The 18,686-nt window shown below is 46.8% G+C and overlaps 1 protein-coding gene across 1 annotated transcript in view; it reads right to left on the bottom strand.

Annotated features, from left to right (window-relative positions):
- Positions 1-1,224: 1,224 nt before the first annotated feature.
- LOC308180671 (uncharacterized protein) overlaps positions 1,225-18,686 on the bottom strand; it is a 463,846-nt gene continuing 446,384 nt past the window's right edge. Inside the window, exons 17-23 of the mRNA XM_080562720.1 lie at positions 13,013-13,093; positions 12,244-12,355; positions 12,075-12,163; positions 8,843-9,027; positions 5,920-8,528; positions 3,029-3,204; positions 1,225-1,660 (exon numbers count right to left, since the gene is read on the bottom strand). The gene's annotated coding sequence lies outside the window, so the exon portion shown is untranslated. The remainder of the gene's footprint in view (positions 1,661-3,028; positions 3,205-5,919; positions 8,529-8,842; positions 9,028-12,074; positions 12,164-12,243; positions 12,356-13,012; positions 13,094-18,686) is intronic.

Below are 18,686 nucleotides of genomic sequence, written 5' to 3'. Positions count from 1 at the left end.
CAGAGCTCACCTGGACTCGGAGAACAAATGCTGGGACAGACTCCCACATGAAGCAGCAGCACCACCCTCCTTCCTGTTGACTGCCAGGCAGCTGGGAGGTGTACAAGGACTCGCTCCTGCACCCTCACCCGGCTGCAGAGGTCACCAGCCCATCGGCTCATGGGTCCAACCTCCTCAGCACCCCAGCCCTCTGCCCAATAGGGCACTCTCTAAGTCACTCTCGTCAAAACAAGCCAGACAACCAAGTGCGGCTATCTATTCTAAGCTCTTTGCAACCAAAACAGGTGAGGGTGGGTTTTTGCCAGCAGCAGAGATGGCAGTGAGCAGCTGGGAGCAATCATCTCCAAACCAAGCACAGCTGGAGGCAGGAGGCTGTTAAGGAGACCCAGGCACAGGGAAAAGGATGTACCTTCCTTCTGTAGGTAGCAAATATCAGCCACTCAAAGTATCTGCAGTGGAGGGGCCTGTGGGTTACATCCGTGCCCCAGGCAAGACACCAGCCCTCAGCGTGAGTGCAGAGGGCACAAATGTGGGCTGGAGACCCCCAGAGTGCTGCAGTTTACTGGCTGAAGAGCCACGGCTGGATCAGCCCCGTTATACATCCCTATCTAAAGCACAGGGTCTCCTCCTATGTAAACATTTTCTTGGGGAATCCAGAAGCCAGCTGTCCACTCAGATGGTGCCTTTTTAACTTCCAAAGATGAATAGGGCTTTTTTATGTCACTATAAAACATTATTTATAGTGGAAAGGGCCTGTGAATGGCGCACGCTGTCACTTCAGTATGTAAATGATGCCAGCTCCGTTCACTACATCCCATCAATTATTTTCACACACTTTTCTTTGTCTTAATCTGTCAGAGGAAAAGTCACCTTGATGCCTTGAAGCAGTTTTCTTCTACCATTACCTTTGGTGTGGGACGCTACCTGGAGGCCCAGCAGGGGGAAGAACATGGCATTTCCAGTGAATGGGGAGAACCAGTCCCAGTGGCCCTTGGACCTCCACCAACACTTGAGAAGAAAAACTGCCTCACATGAAAAACTGCATGCTACAGGGCTTCTTCAAGGCCATAGGCCCTAAAAGCCAGCCCTGACCTCAGGGAAAGGGTAGAATGGCAGTATTGACATGAGCATGGTAAGGAGCACTAGGCCCTCAGCATCACCCATTACGGTCTCTCTCAAAACAGAATTTCAAAACAGAAATTTGCCTTAGCTCACCTCATCCAAGGCAGTTGAGTGCTGCTGGCTTCCACCCTCATGTCTATTTTAATCCAGGCTCCACTCTCGCTTTCTATTACTTGTCATAAACCGTGTTGGATTGCTCACTTCCCACACTTGTTTTGGGTGTCTGTCTCCCATTCCCACTTGGCACCAGTGGATCATCTCCAGTTAGGCCCTCAGCTGGTGTAAACCAACTTTCTTGGAGTGGGATAGGCATATAGCAGTTATGGATCTGACCCTGTTACCTGTCCCTCAGAAAGCACTTCACAGAGGTTCAATAAAAACTTGCAGCGCTTTTGGAAGTGGAGAATTCCCATTACTCTCCCCCGTTGTTATGAGCAGGGCACATTTCCTCAGACGACACAGCCTCATCCACCACTTTCCCCCAGCCAGCACGATGTGCAGGCAGCAGCATCCGGGCTCCAGGTGCTCCGTCTCCCTTCTGATGCAGAGATTGGAAAAAAAATAAAAACAAAAAAAATCAAACCCATAAATCACAAAGCTAGCAAATGAAAATAAATACACTTAACAATATTTCCATGCCGCTTTTTATTATTATTATTTATAATGGTATTACAGAATTTTGTAAAATTAAAGTAAATGTCAAGCAGAATGTAATAATTTTCCTTGGGGTTTGGCACATTTGTGTGCCTGACAGTTTCACATTTTTCTTTATATCCGTGAAGACAGGAGCCTGACAGGGCTATATTTTGTTACCCACTTTGTTCAATTTTGTCATAAATTGGAGCGAACAAAACAGTGAAAATACAGACACCAAATTAATCAAAGAAATTACATTTTAAAGCACCTCTCATACAAACACGTATGAAATAATCACACCGTGCCAGGAAAGCGCGGGAAGAAAACCAACATTTCCCCCCCAACACTCACGGCTTGCCTGCAGCAAGGCAGGGGCCTCACCCCAGAGCCACGAGTGTTACGCACTGAGATGTTGCTCCTCGGCTGCTCCTGCCTGGCTCTCCCTCTGCTTTGCAGAGCCCCGGGTGAATTTCTCCCCCATGCATTTCCCTACCTGCCTCTGGAGCTTATACAAACTTCTGCTGTTCACATTGCAGACCAACGAGCTGCACGCTTGGTGGGTGCCTGATGTGCACCAGCTAATTTTGGGTGCCAGGGTGCATTGCCATGCCATGACCTTTTGATGGGTTGTGCTGAAGTCTGCACCTCCATCCTCTGACTCATGCTGCTGCTGCCAGCACCATCTGCAAACAGCCTCAGCACCCCAATGCTGTGCCCTCATCCTGGGGCCACTCAGTAGAAGCACGGTACTGTTGCTGCTGTTTAATGGGACACATTTGCTGCGGCACAGGAAGAAGCACCATGCATAAAGAATTGCAGTTTCCATGAGAATGGCAAGGAGAAACGCAAAGCGAGTGGTAGGGCTATCCCCAGGCCAATCCTTTCTGCCTGAGTAAATTCGATTTGAATTCCTCTTGAAACACCAGCTCTGCAGCACTTGGACTGTATTGAAAAGGTCACTGGAGGCAATGTCAGACATACTCTCCAGCTGCACTACAAGTGCTCTGATAAAGATTCATAACAACATATTCCTGCAGTTGGAAATCCAAAGTGACTCTCCAAGGTATCCTCTCCACTTCCATGGCAGCAGCAGGCTATTTCCTTAGTTCCCTGTTACGCCTGCGTTAGTGCTTCTTCTCCCTGCCACCCGAGCTCTGGCTTGGAACCATTTCTTGGAGCTTGTCAGAAGTGGTGAGGATGGTTTGTGGGGTCTTGCAAAGCTGAAATGCATCTCAGCCAGTTGAAAGAGCCGCCTCAGGATCTCACTTACCTTCTTCTTACCTTGTCTAGGCTCCAGAGGGCTGTTCAAATGTAACAGGCCAGCAGCACTGCGTAGTGGCTGAATCAGCTGTCCCCTCAGATCGGGCATACCACCAGCAGTGTCCAAAAACCACCTCTGACATGAGCAGAAGTCTTGTTATCTTCTGCTAGAACTACACTTAAGACCTGAAACATAAAACGTTCCCGTTACTCTCCAACTGCTCATTTCACCCTGCAACCCCATGGCACAAACCCATGCATTTTCCCCTTCTCCAGCTAAGGACGGGTCCTTTGCTGCTCACCCTGCTGGAGGCAGGCAGCAGCCTCTGCCCTGGGCTGCGTCCGCTCGCCCACCCCGTGCGGCAGGGGAGCACAGCACCATGCAGAGCATGGAGCAGCCGAGGCCTCCTGGCGAGCTGCCACATTCCCTCGCAAATGTGGCAGCAGTTCAGTGGGAGATTAAGGGATTCTTCTACCCAGCTACATACGCCCATCAATATATGGCAAAAATGCATTTTAAGCTTATTTGTGTATTCGTTGCTAAATACCATAATGGTTTCCAGCTGTATAGCAGGAGGGCCCATTCACTGAAATTTTACTGTTGATTTTATTTCATTGTGGGTTGCGTTTTTTTTGCCTTTGTTATTGTATTATAAACGTATTTCCTCCCATTTTGCTTGGTGCCTGTGGAATACTTGCCTGACTTCTCCTGTCACACCTGTTTTCTATTATTTGTCATTCATTATTTTAATTCCCCATCTATTGTGCAGAATCTGAAAATCGCCTGATAAACCACATCCTTTACTAAAGAAAAAAAAAAAGCCCACGAGAAGGTTCTAATAGGTGAAATTTGTATTTTTCCACATGGTGCAAAATGAAAGCGTCCGGTGAATAACCCCTGATTGTCAGGTGTTCACATTCCCAGCGTCTAAGCCAGGGGATAATTAGCAGACAAACGAAGGTTTACAGTTCTGCAAATATCTCAGAAAGACCATTTGGCTGCTTGATCAGTGGAAGGATATTTTTAAAACTGCCATTTGAGACTCAGCTGTATGGCTAATTAAATGAGAATTTCATAAAAATAATCTGAAAAAAAGTCTGTTAATTGGAGAACGATAACGAACAGACTTGCTAAACAGAGGCATAAACGTCAAACAATTGAAGAGGGATAATAAAGTGCCACGTTATCGTGTAATGCCAGGCAGCTTTCCTACTTCTATTTGAAGTTTTAACTTTTAGCCATTTTTTTTTTTTATGAATGGCATCCAAAAATGTGCTTTGCAATCGTAATTTCCAGAGCTTGAATTCGGCGCTAGCAATACTTGGCTAACAGTGACTGTCGCATTCATGGCCCCCTCGCGCTGGGGCTCCTCGTGTTCTGTTAACAGCTTTTGTGTTCTGCAATGAACATGATGGGGGAAATGCATTAATATTGTATGGGTGTTATTCAAGCAGGATAGTGGTGTTATTGAATTAGCGATTCTTTGTAATAATAATGACTTCCAGTGCTATATTGTACAGTAAAATACACAGAGTCAGGAAGGAACTCACAAGCCTGATGGAAGGCTCAAATACAGTTTTGTTAGTGCCACCCAGCAGTTGGTTCTCATGCTCTGCAAGCACACAGGAGCCTCGTGCTGCACCTTCCTACCCCTCAGCTTCTCAGATCAGGGCTGATCATGCACAGGCAGGGGCAGACTCAGTCTGTACAGGTCTGCTGGGAGCATTGACGGGATGCTCATCCTTGGCCATCGCACACCGGGATGAAGGTACCATCCTAATCTGTGTCTTGACCCTGTGCTAGCAAAAGGCTGTGACTTCTGACCTCTGCTCTGCCTTGCTCCTTCCCTGTCCCTTGGCACCATGTTGCAGGCACCCAGTGGATGGCACAGAGTTCCATGGAGAAGTTTGCAGGAAAACCTCCACGCACGTTACACCAACAGGGAGTTCTGCAACTCCGGCTGCCTCCCGCAACGTGAAATTCACCATGCTGCCTTCGCCCTGGTGCAGCCCAAACTGAGCCAGAACACGAAGCACAGACACAAAGCACCTCTTGGATATGCCACATCCCTTCTGTGGAGGGGAAAAAAAAAAAAAAAAAAGCAACTTTGTGAAACCCCAGTGTAATGAGAATTGACTGCCCTCCATGAGAAATATCGATTAATTACTCTGCAGTGGAAAAAAGGCAACTGTGATGATACACATTTTCCAACTGCAGCACAAACAATTGCTTCTGAGGCAGAGAGAGCCTGGGCTGAGAAATCTTGTGAAATGAAGTCATCTCCAGGATGGAGACAGCAGCCAGGTTTACTGGAGTGCAGAAAAACAGCATGAGAAATTTTGGCCAAAGAGACTTTCTTCTAACAGTGTTTGCAGCAGGATCATCTCCCGTGCTTTTGGCTCAAGCTCAGTTTGGGATTTTTGAGAAGAATTTCTTTATGGAAATGCGTACTTAAGCATCTGCCTTGGTACACAGATCGTGCTTAAATCTGTTGAATCTCAGCAGCCTGAAGTACTCTCTGGGGATGCAGCCCTAAAGTTTCTGGTTGTTGCTGTGCTGGTGGAAGTGTCCTGGCCATGCCAGTCCTGCATCATCTCTCTAATTCACTTACTGACCACAACAGAGCCACTAGCCATGGCAGTCTGAACTGCTCTGGAAATTGAAAAAAAATCACTGGAAAATGGTAACGGTAAAAAGAAAACTCAGATTTGCCACAGCTGGACTGATACCTGCACCACCACAAGAGTGGGCATCCAAAGGCAAACGAAGGAGTCGGCTCCCCATCTGCTCCAGCTGTGCTGCTCCGTGTAAGCTCCACAGGTGCCCCAAGAAGGGAAAGTACCAAAAGATGTCTTCTGCTGACCTGCTGTTCTCATTGACACCTGAAGGACAGGACTTACCGTGGGCCCTTTTTCAGCCATTAAATTTTTTTCCTTGAATTGCATCCAGAGCCTACGCTTAATGCTCAGTCCCTGCTGCGAGAGCCCTGGGCTCGGTTCCTTTCCCTGACACAGGTTTTGGGTGACCTCAGTCGTGTCACTGCATCCCTCACCCACAGCAATTCCCTTTCAGGCAATTGGCTGTAGTGCTGTGAATAGAAATGCATTATAGGTGGTAAAAAGCCTGATAATTGGATAAAAGCCATAACAGTACAGAATATAGATAGAAATAAGATTCCCTCATGCATTCGGGCACCTGGTTCGCTCTCTCCAGGGATGGATTGTGTAGGATTGTGCAGGTGATTTATTGGACAAGCTGATTCTTAGCTGCATTTTCAGTCCCTAGTGCCACAGGTACTGGCTGCTCCTCAGGAAAATGGAATTGCAAGGAATATGCTAAAAATAATGCACGTATTTATGTACCACACACACACAAGGCGGGGAGGAAACCTGCATTGCTAATAATTTTAAAAAGTTGTAAATTAATGTTATTACCACATATGTTCAAGCACATTAGCACGCAGGCCCTTGCCTATTAGCACACAAAATGTGCCGTGCTTCACACTCACCCAGGCTGCTGCCAGGCTGGAGAAGCAGAAGCTGGTTGAAGTCTGTCTGTCCGTCCTGCTGTCCTCCTGTCTGGGTGGGTTCACAGTGCCCAGACCCACGGTGCTACAGAAATAGGACCTTCCCTCCCAGTTTCCCCGCTGTCAGGTTTGGAGCTGGATTTGACTAGGCAAGGAGACAACTGGTTCAGCCCTTCTCCAGCACCACGTCCTCCTCCAGGACTGGGGGTCTTGGCCATCAACCCCTGCAGGTAACTTGTGGGACAGGCTATGGCCAGGTCATAGTGAAGTGGGTTAGGATGTGAATTTTTATGACGTTTCTATACCACCAAGAGCTCTACTGTAGGCAGAAACATGTGGGCAGTGCTGGCAGCAACACAAACTCAGTGTGTGCCCAGACCTGCTCTTCCATGAGTGATGGGGCTTCTGAAGCCTGGCTTCTGACACTTCTGCCACTGTTGGGTCCTCTGATGCCTCACAAAAGGCTTACAGGTCTTCTGAAGTCCAGCTCCATGCCCTGGTTTCAAGAAAAATGCTGGTTTAGCCCTATGTGTGAACAACCCGATGCTATCAAAAGCATCTTCACTACCAATGTCCCTATGTCTGCATCCCAGTCACAGCGTATTTACTAGAATTACGTACTGGGATAAATGCACCTACATACAACTATTGTTAAAGCATGTCCTCCTCTCCACCCCCTGAAAGATCTGTATTTGCATGCTCATTGCAGAACCAGCAAACTCTGAAGCATCTTCTCTTTACACTTGGAAGAGCTTTGAGCTGCCCTCCCTCAGCCCAGCGAGGAAGGGGCTGCAAGGTGAGAGGTCTGCCTTGGACGTGGACAAAACGCAAGGCACCAACTCCTCCTGCCCCGCGCCTGCTCCAGGAAGGGTGCCCTCTGAGAGCCCTGCCTGCCTGAGGCCGGGGAGCTGTGACCAGGAACCAAGCGGGCTCTGGTACATCGACCAGTCACTCCAGTAGAAGTGAGATCCTAACTGGGCTGGTTCAGAGGGGCAGGGATGGGTCTGATGTGACCAACTGGAGCATGAGAGCAAAGGTGCTGAATGAGCTGTCAAAGACTTTCCTAGCCCAGGGCAAGAACAACGGGCAGGGATGGATGAGAGCTTATTTACAGTACTGTATGCCCAATATTTTCCTTTCTATAGTCTGCTGCACTCAGGCAGCTTTTTTTTTTTTTTTTTTAAGTGGTGCACGGTGATTCCAGGCACAAACCACATCAGCAATTAATTGGATTTGTGGGCCTAACTTCCACGCGCCCCTTTGAAACGTTCCCTCAGGAGATCATAAAAGACTGGGACTGAGCAAAGTAGTAAGAGGAAGGTATAATGTGAAGAGGACCCCTTTGTTAATCCTGTTCTGCCTATCTTTCATTATCACACCTTATTATGACATCCTATAGATTTGCTGCTTCGGCTCTGCTGGTGAGAGGCAAATGATGTCTTAATGAATGATGGTGCCTCGAGCTGATAACGGACTGCCCCTCTCTCCACTGAAAAGAGATTGTGTTAGGCACAGTATGTCCAACTGCACTTAACATAATTGGATGAAACTTGTAATAGTTTGTTCACTCCAGGTGGGTACAAAAGTCACGGCAAAAAATCCCAATGATAAAATATCAATTGCTGTCTCTTGCTTAAGGGTGTAATTGTGGTTAATGGCACTTGCAGAGCAGCGCATCTAGGATGGCAGATAACGTGAGGAAGGACTCACCCTGGCAGCCAAAGCACAACGTAGAGGCATCTTCAGCATAAAGCCACCGAGGCAGCAAGCTGACCTGGGGCCAGAGCAGGTGGTGTGTGTCAAGACACTGAAATTACACTGCAGATGGTCTGGGCTACGCAGCATTTACCTTTCCTGTGCTTAGAGGATACCCAGTCCTGGTGCATTCCTCCTCCTGCTGCTCCCACGCACAAACCACCCAGGAGGACAGCGACGTTGGTGCCCGCACCAGCTGGGTGCTTTTCATCCCACCTGCCTCAGCCACTGCATTTTAGAACATTTTCTCAAAGCCATTACTTTTATCCTCTGAATGATTACTTCATTTAGCACATACATCAGAACTAAAATACCCAATATTAGCTCATTTAAGTTCATGTTCAATGATGGATTAATCGTTCCTGTTTTCTGGAGCAAAGCCCAGTCCATTTCATCTAAGGACCATGAAGAAACGTCTCTTGAATGTCTGAGACATCTGCTGTGCTCTGCATATCTATTTGCCACCCCCCTCCCCCCAAAAAAACCAACAACAATGAACAGTTACATTAAAAAAAAAAAAAAGGAAAAGCTATAGATCATACCTGTTTTTTCCTGCTTTCAGAGCAGGTATAAAGGAAGAATACCAACCATACAGTTGTACAGTCAGCATAAGCCTGTGTCTCCTTTGACTTTTCAGGTGCCACATCATGTTGCAGTGGCTACTGCTTTCCAATGTACTGTGCTGCATCATGGGCCACACAGGAAAATGCAGAGAGCTGAACAAGTCCTTAATGGACAAGCACAATGACAGCAGACACCAAAGTTAGCTCTGACCAAGACGACAGAATCCTGTATGCTAAACGTCATGGCCAAAATAAAAGGCGGAGGTGAGGGAGCAAAGTGAGGTGCTCAAGGTCTCCTGTATCCATGTCTGTGAGTCAGCGCAGTGAGGAACTGATGGGAGGAAACTTCCCTATCTGTCATCCTGGTGGGCAGCAGACTCATAGCAGGAATGCTGAGGCTGAGTCTAGCAGGCATACAGGGGACCAAAACTGGAAGGCACTGCTCAGCCAAAACCACCCTGGCTCCAGACACTGTTTCTTGGCATCTCTTCTATGGAAGTCATCCTTGACAGAGCCTGTTTTCTTTGAAGTCTGGGTAGCAGGCTTCGAAAATGTTCTCCTTTTAAAAGGCAGTGTGCTCTGGTGGAAATGGGACCTGGATTTCAGCGTGCCACCTCTGTCACTGCTCTGGGCTTTGCTCACATGGTTTATCTCAGCCCTCGGGGTTTGGTCCTTTTAACCCGGCTCACCGTGCCCAGACATGGTGCGAGCACCAAGCAGCCCCGGTGTCTCTGGGACCTTCAGGTCCCCCTGCCCTGCACTGATACAACAGCGCAGGGTGTAACTGTGATTAACTGGGTTTGTTCATCTGCCTTTCAGTGATCCCTAAAACATCACAGGGTTTGGAATATCTGGTGAAGAAAGGACAAAGGGAACTGGGGGTGGGAGCTGAGGAGCTCTCAAACGAAGAGAGTCACTTTGGTATTGAGATCTGTGCGTCTTGCCTGCCTCTTGGCACCAGAAGAAAACCCCTCTGTTTGTTTGGTCACAGACCAAGAATGCCTCTGTCTTTTTGCATTGTGAAAAAAAAAACACGGAACAAGAAAATCGTGCTGAAACATTTCAGACAATCTCCTTTATCCTGTGCTCAGCAATTACTCTTATTGTCAGCAGGAGTAAAGAAGCATGTACCATTTGAAAGTATTTAGAACTGACTGTGTGTTTTCAAAACACAGGATCTTTCAAGGGACTACTCTCTTCTCATTTGGTGACACAGGCAATTAAGTTTTTAAGAGGTTCTCTGCAGCATTAGCAGACTATATGATATTCTTGAAGGCGTCTTTATAGCATCCTAAAGACAAATTGCTTGCATCCTTTCTTGGAAAATAAAAAGCTAAATTCCAGTCCTGGAAGCTGACCAAGCTCCATTTCATGTGAAATCCAAGCTGGCTGGCTGTGCCTCGCTGCTGCTCCACCATCCACAGTGCATCCAGTGCAACAATTTAGCTCCCCAAAACTGACGCCCCCCTTACAGGAAAGGGAGGGCTCAGTCCTGCCCTTTCTGCTTTGCCCTGTCTCCAGAAAGGGAGTCAGGGCCAGGAGAGGTCCTCTCATTCAGCTACAGCTAAGAGGAACGCAGAAATCAGAGTAAAAAGAAGCAAGAAAGAGCCCATCCTTGGGATTGGCCCTCATCTGTTCTAGAAGAATATTTCTATTAAACTGCAGCCATCCTTTCCAGCTGTAATGTATTTCCTCATTACTGTAAACACTCACATGGCATTTGTGATCCAGCCGGAATGACATTGCACAAAGTTGGGTAATGAAATCGCCTCTGATCTCACAAAGCGCAAGGCTCAAGACAAATAAAGTCTGTAAACAGTTCTGCACTTCAGGATGTTTTATGAGCTGGACCATCGTTTACTTAGGGCTAAACCTGAAGAAGTTCATTTCATCTCTTGGAAAAGGCACTGTGGCTGCAGGAGGCTTTGTTTCTCGGGGGGTATTGGCACGGTTACTACAATCAAACTTTCAACTACCTTTTTCCCATTGCTGCTCGCAAGTCCATGTCATTCACTCCACGTTTCCCTCTCTCAGCAATACTTCAGTGATATTTAGAAATGTATATAAATGTCAGCAAGCCTGCAAAAGCTCAAAGGACTCTGCAGGCATGGGTAGGTACGGAGAGCCCTGGGACTGTGTTACACTGGAAGCCAAGCGCAGGGGAAGGGACCGATCGCTCTCCTCCCAGGGTTTCTTGGGTGCTGGAGAGGGCTCCTCAGGGGAGCCTGGCACGAGGTGGTGGCCATTAATTGATTGTGAATGATGGCATCTCTCACCGTTATCTCCAGCAGTACTGATCTGATGTGTACAGGTGAAGGGTACAGCTGTGCAGGAGACAGCTCTTGTTTGAAGCCTCCATGTCGCAGTGGGAACCAGAGAGGGGACGTACGTGGGAAGTGATGATGTCATGAGTGGGATCCCTTTCCATTCAGCTTCTGAGATGTCACACATTGGGCTGTGCTCCAGCTGAGGCCAAAAAGCCTTTTGCTCACTACACAAAGGCACATGGCATTGTGTAGTCGCTTTTCCTTTTGTTAAAGGACTGACACAGCACCAAAGCGAACCTCCCATCCTGCAGGCATTCCCAGGGGCTGCTGTGCCCTGTGCTCAGAGCAGGGCTGGCTCATCAGCCCTGTACAGGCAGGTGAGACTGAAAATCTCAGTGCATCCGAACATGCAGTCGTGGCAGGGAGAGACGTCACTGCCAGGTCCCCCAGGTCCACGTGTTGGGAGGTTCACAGGGTTGTGGCAGTGTTGTCTCCTTTCCTGCTGGCTTTGGGAAGGGCCTTTCAGGAGAGAGCTACTGTTGCATCCTATTATGAAGAGTTGTGCTTGTAACTGCCCCTAAGTAAGGACGGTGCCAGCAAGACACATCCTGCAATGCTGATTGAGACCAGTGTCATTTAAAAGTAGGTAGACTCACCTGGCAGATTTAACTGGGGCTGGATTGGGCTTGGAGGGCTTGAATAGTGTCATCCCCAGAGTCACACACAGGTCACACCAGCCACAGTTAAAAGCATGGCCTCCAGTCCAAGCAGGCCCAGCTTTCCTTGTTGCCTTGTCTGGCTGAGTTTTGAACATCTCCAGGACTGGAGATCTTTCAGCCTTTCTGGGCCCCTGGTCTGGCATCTGACCATCCTCAAGGTGGACACATTTTCACTATAGCTAGTCAGAATTTCCCATGCTGCAATTTGTGTGGGTTGCTTCTTACCTATACATCTCTGAGGTCAGTCTGGCTCTGTCTTCTGCACATCCTCCTCTTAAGAGTCATGGACAGCAATCAGATGTCCACTTTGTCTCCTGAAAAAAACATTTTTCTCAGCCTTACTCTATTATGTTGACATCTTTTTGTATGGGAAGCCCAAAATTGGCCACAATACCTCCAGTGCTCAAATAGATGTAGGAACAGCTCTGGGATTCAGATCTGCAGCCCTCGAGTAGCTCCAACTGTGCTGCACTAATTCATCACCTGCCGGCGGGTGTCAGTAGCTCCTGGAATAAAGCAGGAGTCGGAGAACTTTCTCGGCTGGTTCCCCTTTGACAGATTTCAAGCATTCGCTTTTCTCTCATCTGGCTATTTGTAAGGGGTTCACACGTCTATCGCCGCTCCGTTAGAGCTTGTCTTCACTGCTGGAAAGCTTTATTAGTTCAGGACAGCTAGTGCATATCTACTGTTCAGAGGTAAAACCAGAGTGTAAGACAAGCCACGTTAGTTATACCATGAGGGAAACTCATTAGAGTCAAGCTCAGCAGCAGACTTAGGCTGACTTTATCTTCCTGATGTCTTTACCTCAGGATAGCACAAGCCTTTGTTACACAGAAAAAGAGGTGGTAATTTCTTGCAAGACACTAAAGGAATCCTCCTACAGATTGTTTTGGGACAGATCAAAAAATGAGGGGGCTGGAGGATACTGGGAGGAAGAGGGAAGGAAAGGATTCCCCCAGGCAGCTCCAAGAGAGCAAAATACTATTAATTCACAACCTCCCTGGTCTCACCATGAACCCTCTCCTTGGGAAACACCAGAAAGGCCCAAATCCAGTCAGTGAGAGGAAAAAAACTCTTTATAGCACGGCTGGGACAGGTCTTCCTGAGGTTTACAATCAGTTCTTTCTTGGCCCTTGTATATAACAGGGATAAATGTAAATTACCTGATCATAGCAGACTAGGATTTTCCTAAGCCTTTAGTGAAATTAGGTCCCTCCACCTCCTTGAGCACCAAACCAGAGACACTGGAAAGAGAACAGGTATTACTGCAAATGATAACCATTCCTCTGGAAGGGGAAAAAATGGTCTTTTGCAAGTCCGAATGAAAAACACAAAGTCCCCAAACCAGCCATCCTTCTGGAAACCTCTGGCCTCAGAATGCACTTTACCACAGATCTATTCTAATTCCAGGAACAACACACTGAGCTGAGGCTTAGACCTCGGGCACATTCGCCTTTTGGCTGAAACAGCAAAGATCTTTAGCTGGAAATGCCTGCTGCTGACAGCCCGCGTGATGGCTGCATCCCAAACACTGCTGGCATAGCCGTAGTGGAAAAAATAAAATACATTTCATTCCCCAATGGTCATGCTGTAATGGCATGAAATTAGAAACTCTAATCAATAGCGCTTTACACAGCATGACTCTCATGTCAAAAGAGCCCATGGTTTAAAAAAGAAGAGTCACAAATAAATATGAAAATCAAGGCTGTGAAGCGTCAGTAATGAAGTATAATTCTGTCAAGCAATCTCATCCAGTGATTCTCTTCACAAAACCTTCACTCACCAAATCCTTCCTTCTCCACACCTCTCTGAACTTCCATCTCCAAATAATTTTCGTGTATTTATTTGCCCTTCGCACATGAAATGTCACTGATTTGAATGTGAGTGACGAAATGGAAGGGAAGGGAAGGGAAGGGAAGGGAAGGGAAGGGAAGGGAAGGGAAGGGAAGGGAAGGGAAGGGAAGGGAAGGGAAGGGAAGGGAAGGGAAGGGAAGGGAAGGGAAGGGAAGGGAAGGGAAGGGAAGGGAAGGGAAGGGAAGGGAAGGGAAGGGAAGGGAAGGGAAGGGAAGGGAAGGGAAGGGAAGGGAAGGGAAGGGAAGGGAAGGGAAGGGAAGGGAAGGGAAGGGAAGGGAAGGGAAGGGAAGGGAAGGGAAGGGAAGGGAAGGGAAGGGAAGGGAAGGGAAGGGAAGGGAAGGGAAGGGAAGGGAAGGGAAGGGAAGGGAAGGGAAGGGAAGGGAAGGGAAGGGAAGGGAAGGGGAGGGGAGGGAAGGGAAGGGAAGGGAAGGGAAGGGGACTGTGGTGCAACCCTTGCTCTGCCTCTGATTATTTTTGAATACTTTTACTTCTCTATTGCTTCATTATAGGCCTTTGGAAAAGTTGCCAGCTTGCAACTGTTCACCTCACCAGGGTACAATGTGAAGACAACGACAGCTTCCTTCTGCAACGTACCACGTTGTCAGGAAGTTTGTACCAATGACATTGGTACAATGATGACGTGTGTCTGGAGGCCCTCCTTGGCTGGACACCTCCTACACAGGGGCCTCGAAGTTCAGGGAACTGGATTCAAGGGCTCAGGCAGTCCACCTTCACCTTACTTTCCTACTGAATGCATATCAAATCCTTATTATTATTATTATTATTATTACTACTACTACTATAGTAGAAGTCTTAGTTATCCTATCTATATCAAGAATTAAAGGCAGCCATGGTAGGACCCTTATTTTTTGCTTGTACAGAAGACACTTTGCCAGAAAAACCAACAGAGAGGTAAAATATTCAAAAATAATAAGCAGACTGCCAACGAGCATGAAGAACTGACAGCTACAGGGCAATCAGTCTTTCATACAAGTCTTTTGGGAGCTGGTGGTATTTTGTTCAGGGACAGGGATTGGTTTTTCTTCAGCACTTGTTTAAAAACTCCTTTTGCTATGCACTGCTAACATTAGCACAGTTGGCAGGTGGAGAAGAAGTGCCCTGAAAATAGCAAATTCTTGGAGTGTAGATTTTGTTAATTAGACCTTCTTCCTGCACACAGTCCCAGCTCTCCAGAGCTCCTGTGGCAGAGAGGCATAGAGATCAACCAAGTGTTGGATGTTTTCAAGAGGAGAGCAGGCAACAGCTGCCTGACTTCAAGACTTAGAAATGAACATCCTCCAGAAAGACCTGCCTAATCCAAAGGCACAAAAAACCCTTTTGCAGCCTCACGTGATGATCTGCTCAATCTTTGTGAGGGGCATCCCCAGCAATACCATCCAGTTTCTGGGTCCTTTTCCTGATTTTGCCACTGAACCATGTTGCTTTAGTTCACTGAATTACATGCAGCCTTGTCTTTAGCATACAAATGTATGTTTTTCACGTAAGCCAATACTGCTTGAGACCTCAGTTTGGACAAAGCAACTGTGGCTTGTACACCGAGTCCACCCATTTGCTCACAAGTCTTTATGGCACTCAGCAAACTGAAGAACGAAGTTTGTTGGGAGGATAACGCCGGCTTGGCTGCAGTCAGCTTAGCCAAATGGATCTACACTGGAGCTACTTTGCCAGGTTATTTTTCAAATGCAGAGAGACCTCTTCTGGGAACCTTACTTCAAAGGCGCTGCCCTGCTCACCTCGCCCTACACAAGACTTCATAGGAGGCAGGCTTTGTACGAGCCCCTCCATACATTTTCTATGCAGAAATTGAAGCCTGGGTGGAATCAATAAAAACAAAACCCTCAACCCTTCCCCTCCAGACATGCCGAATATCAAAAAAGCGAGAGGTGTTTTGGAAAGGGCATGCCTGCTCATGCTTCATGCTGCTGAGGCCAAGCTCTAATCTGCACTGAAACCCCCCAGATAGCTGCTGCATTTCGGGCTGCCTGAAGAAGGTGCTCACAACCCCCACCAGAGCCAGGATGTGGAGGGTCAGGCCCTGCAGAGCAGTCCCCCCACGCCACATTAGCTCGCTCGCTCTGTTGGCACAGTTGCCTTCCCTTCAGAGCAGTGAGTTACATCATGCCACGTCTGAAAAGTGGGATAAAAGCCAAAACACATCTCTCCCCAGCCCTCAGTAAAAATGGTGACTTGTGCAATACATGCAAAGCTTTAACTTCAGGAACTTCAAGTCACCAAGCACCTGTTAATCAGCATCGCATCAGTTCCTTGGGATGGTGGAGATGTTAAAGGTTATCCTTCTGTCCTGCACGTTATACTGGTGAGCACCATTACACACTACCAGGAGACAATTTTACATGTGGCAAAGAATTTTTGATTCCCCAGATATTATTTTAGATCTGGAAACCCAGCTGTTGAATGCAGTTTTTCAGGTTAAACAAAACTTGCAGCCAACACTCCTTCTCACACTATTAATGAAGATAATCCTGCCCTGTCATTGACTTTTTTTCCAGAAATAGGAGAGGGTTTTTCAAATCCTTTCAGGTTTGCAAAACGATATCTCACTGTATTCCTTTCATCTCCTGATGCTGAAAGATGGATCTTTTTCTCTTATGGCTAGATGTACTTCTATACATCAGCAGCAAACCATGAAAGGGAATCAGGTTTAAGGAAAGAAAAAAAATAATAAAGAATTTGGAGTGTTAACATTTACTTGGGCTTGTCTGGACTTTGTCAGCATTGAATTCCCACACGATTGACCAGACTGAATGAACATTACACAGAAGAGACAAAATAACAAGCTTTCTGTATGAAGAAAGGCTGCTAGGCAGAGGAAGAGATCACATTCTTCCATATGGCATTGGTGGATAGGATAAGAAGTTGGAGATCTCAAGAGCAGCCTGGAACAGAGGTAGGCTGGATGGGGAAAAAGCTCCCTGTACCAGAACTGGCTGTTGGGATACGCTGTGGGATATCAGAGTTTAAAGAACAAAGTGGGCAAACATGACAGCCATGAAGATGATCCTTCCCTGGAAGAAGATGGCCTGGAAAACCTCCTGGGGTCCCATTCACAGTTTCTGGTTTCTAGAAAAAACACACAGATAAACTGCAAGCTACAGAAAAAGGCAGCAGTCTGCCTGAGCAATTCTTCCTCCTGAACTGCAGTGAAGGCACAATTCATAGCCTGTTTTTTCATTTCCACAAATCTTAATTGTTCACATAATAATCGCAGAAGTATTTAATAATACAAAGCATATGGGCCAGATGTTCAACTGGTGTAAATCAAGAGCACTCGAGAAGCTTCAGTGGTGCTGCACTGGCGTAATCATTTGAAGATCTGGTGCTGTGTTTTTAAGGTGGCTCTCAGGATTTTAGTACCTTCTTACTGCTGCCACTAAAACCAAGTCACAGTTTACTGCCTGTATACAAATAGCCAGCCCCCACCAAACGCTAAGATTCTAAGACTGAAAACCTAAAACTAAAAATACATTGACTTAAGGTTGCTTAAAAACAATGACTTGACCTCTGTTGGCCATCGTCACAAATTTTAACATGGCCACTTACTTTTCCACTTGATCTTAACCTAACTGACGTAGAGACAGCCAGCGTTCCCTAACCAAATGCCCATCTGATGCCTTGCTTTAGTCTCATCAGCCAGTGTGCGAGCTCTGCTTTATTTGCTTCCCACCGTAAGGAAAAAAAAAAAAAAAAAAGGAAAAAGAAAAAGCTTTTAATTCACTTCCTCCTGGGAGTTTCTGTGATGCTCATTGATCTACTCCATGAGTACTTCACAAACACTAATGGATCTAGTGAGACTCTCCACTAATCTCCTTCTGCAACTTGGCACCAAACTGCTCACTTCTGATGCTGTCTCCTTTTACAGTTGTTTTTTCTTTGCTACCTGTTTCAGAGTCACCCCAGGCCTCATTAATTGTTCATACTTTGTCCCTAGAAAATTTTCCTGTTAATCTTTCCAGTAACATGTTGGATACTGATGTGAAATAGACTTTAATTTGCAGTCTTTCACACTTGCAAAGATACTATTTGAACTGATTGTGGCGTTACCAGTTGCACATGGATACACATAATTGAACTGAAAAGCTTTGCAAGACATGTATTCATTGGACTTCTGATCTCATTTGTTAGACCGCCTTAGGGAACGGGCAATTTCCACTCCTCAATTTATGAAAACTGGTCATAGTTACTTAAATGGAATAAAATAAATCCTGGGGCATGTGTCCCTCCTGGAAACTGGGTTGACAATTGTGCCCAGAAGAGAATTAAACTGCTCAGTGCCAGGACGGTATCAAGCAAAAAAAAATGTATAGCAGAAAGTCAAGGGAAAGTTTTTTGTGGAGGTTCCCAGGTTAATTTTCATTCTGCTAATGTGACTCCCTGGTTGAGCTTCTTGCAGTTTTCAATAAATTGTATGGAGACTATGCTAATGAGACTGTCTGCTGTAGTTGAAAATAACCTACCCTTGTGCTAATTATAACTCGGGCCAAGCATTGACCTACTCCACTTCCACAACCAGGGCTAGATTTTCAGCTTTCATCAACACCTGAGTTTTTGGAAGAGCTGCACACCAGCACAGCTGGGCTCTTTTGGCAGAACAGCACAGGGAGAAGGAAGTCCACTGACAACCTGACCCGAACTGTCTGCCCTTGAAATGCTGGTCCTGAAGCCTGGTCAGGAAATCTTCTTTCTTTTCTTCCACACAGCAAGCAACTTACCATTTTTTCCCCTTCCCTTGACAGAAATTCCAATATCTGTGAATTAAAGTGGTTGCCTCTAGACTCAAGCAACCGAAGTTGAGGTCCCCATTGCCCGTGCCTCCCTGTAGACCACAAGCTCATCTAGGTGTCCTGGTCCAGTACCCAGTACTGGGAGGGCTGGGGAACTGGGACTGTGCACCCACATGAGACACTGCAGTAAGAACTCAGACTGAGAACCCAACTGGCCTTC

Source organism: Anser brachyrhynchus (assembly GCF_964034855.1).
Source record: "Anser brachyrhynchus genome assembly, chromosome: 20".
In the NCBI taxonomy this organism is placed as follows: domain Eukaryota; kingdom Metazoa; phylum Chordata; class Aves; order Anseriformes; family Anatidae; genus Anser; species Anser brachyrhynchus.
This window is presented reverse-complemented; position numbering and strand designations above follow the sequence as displayed.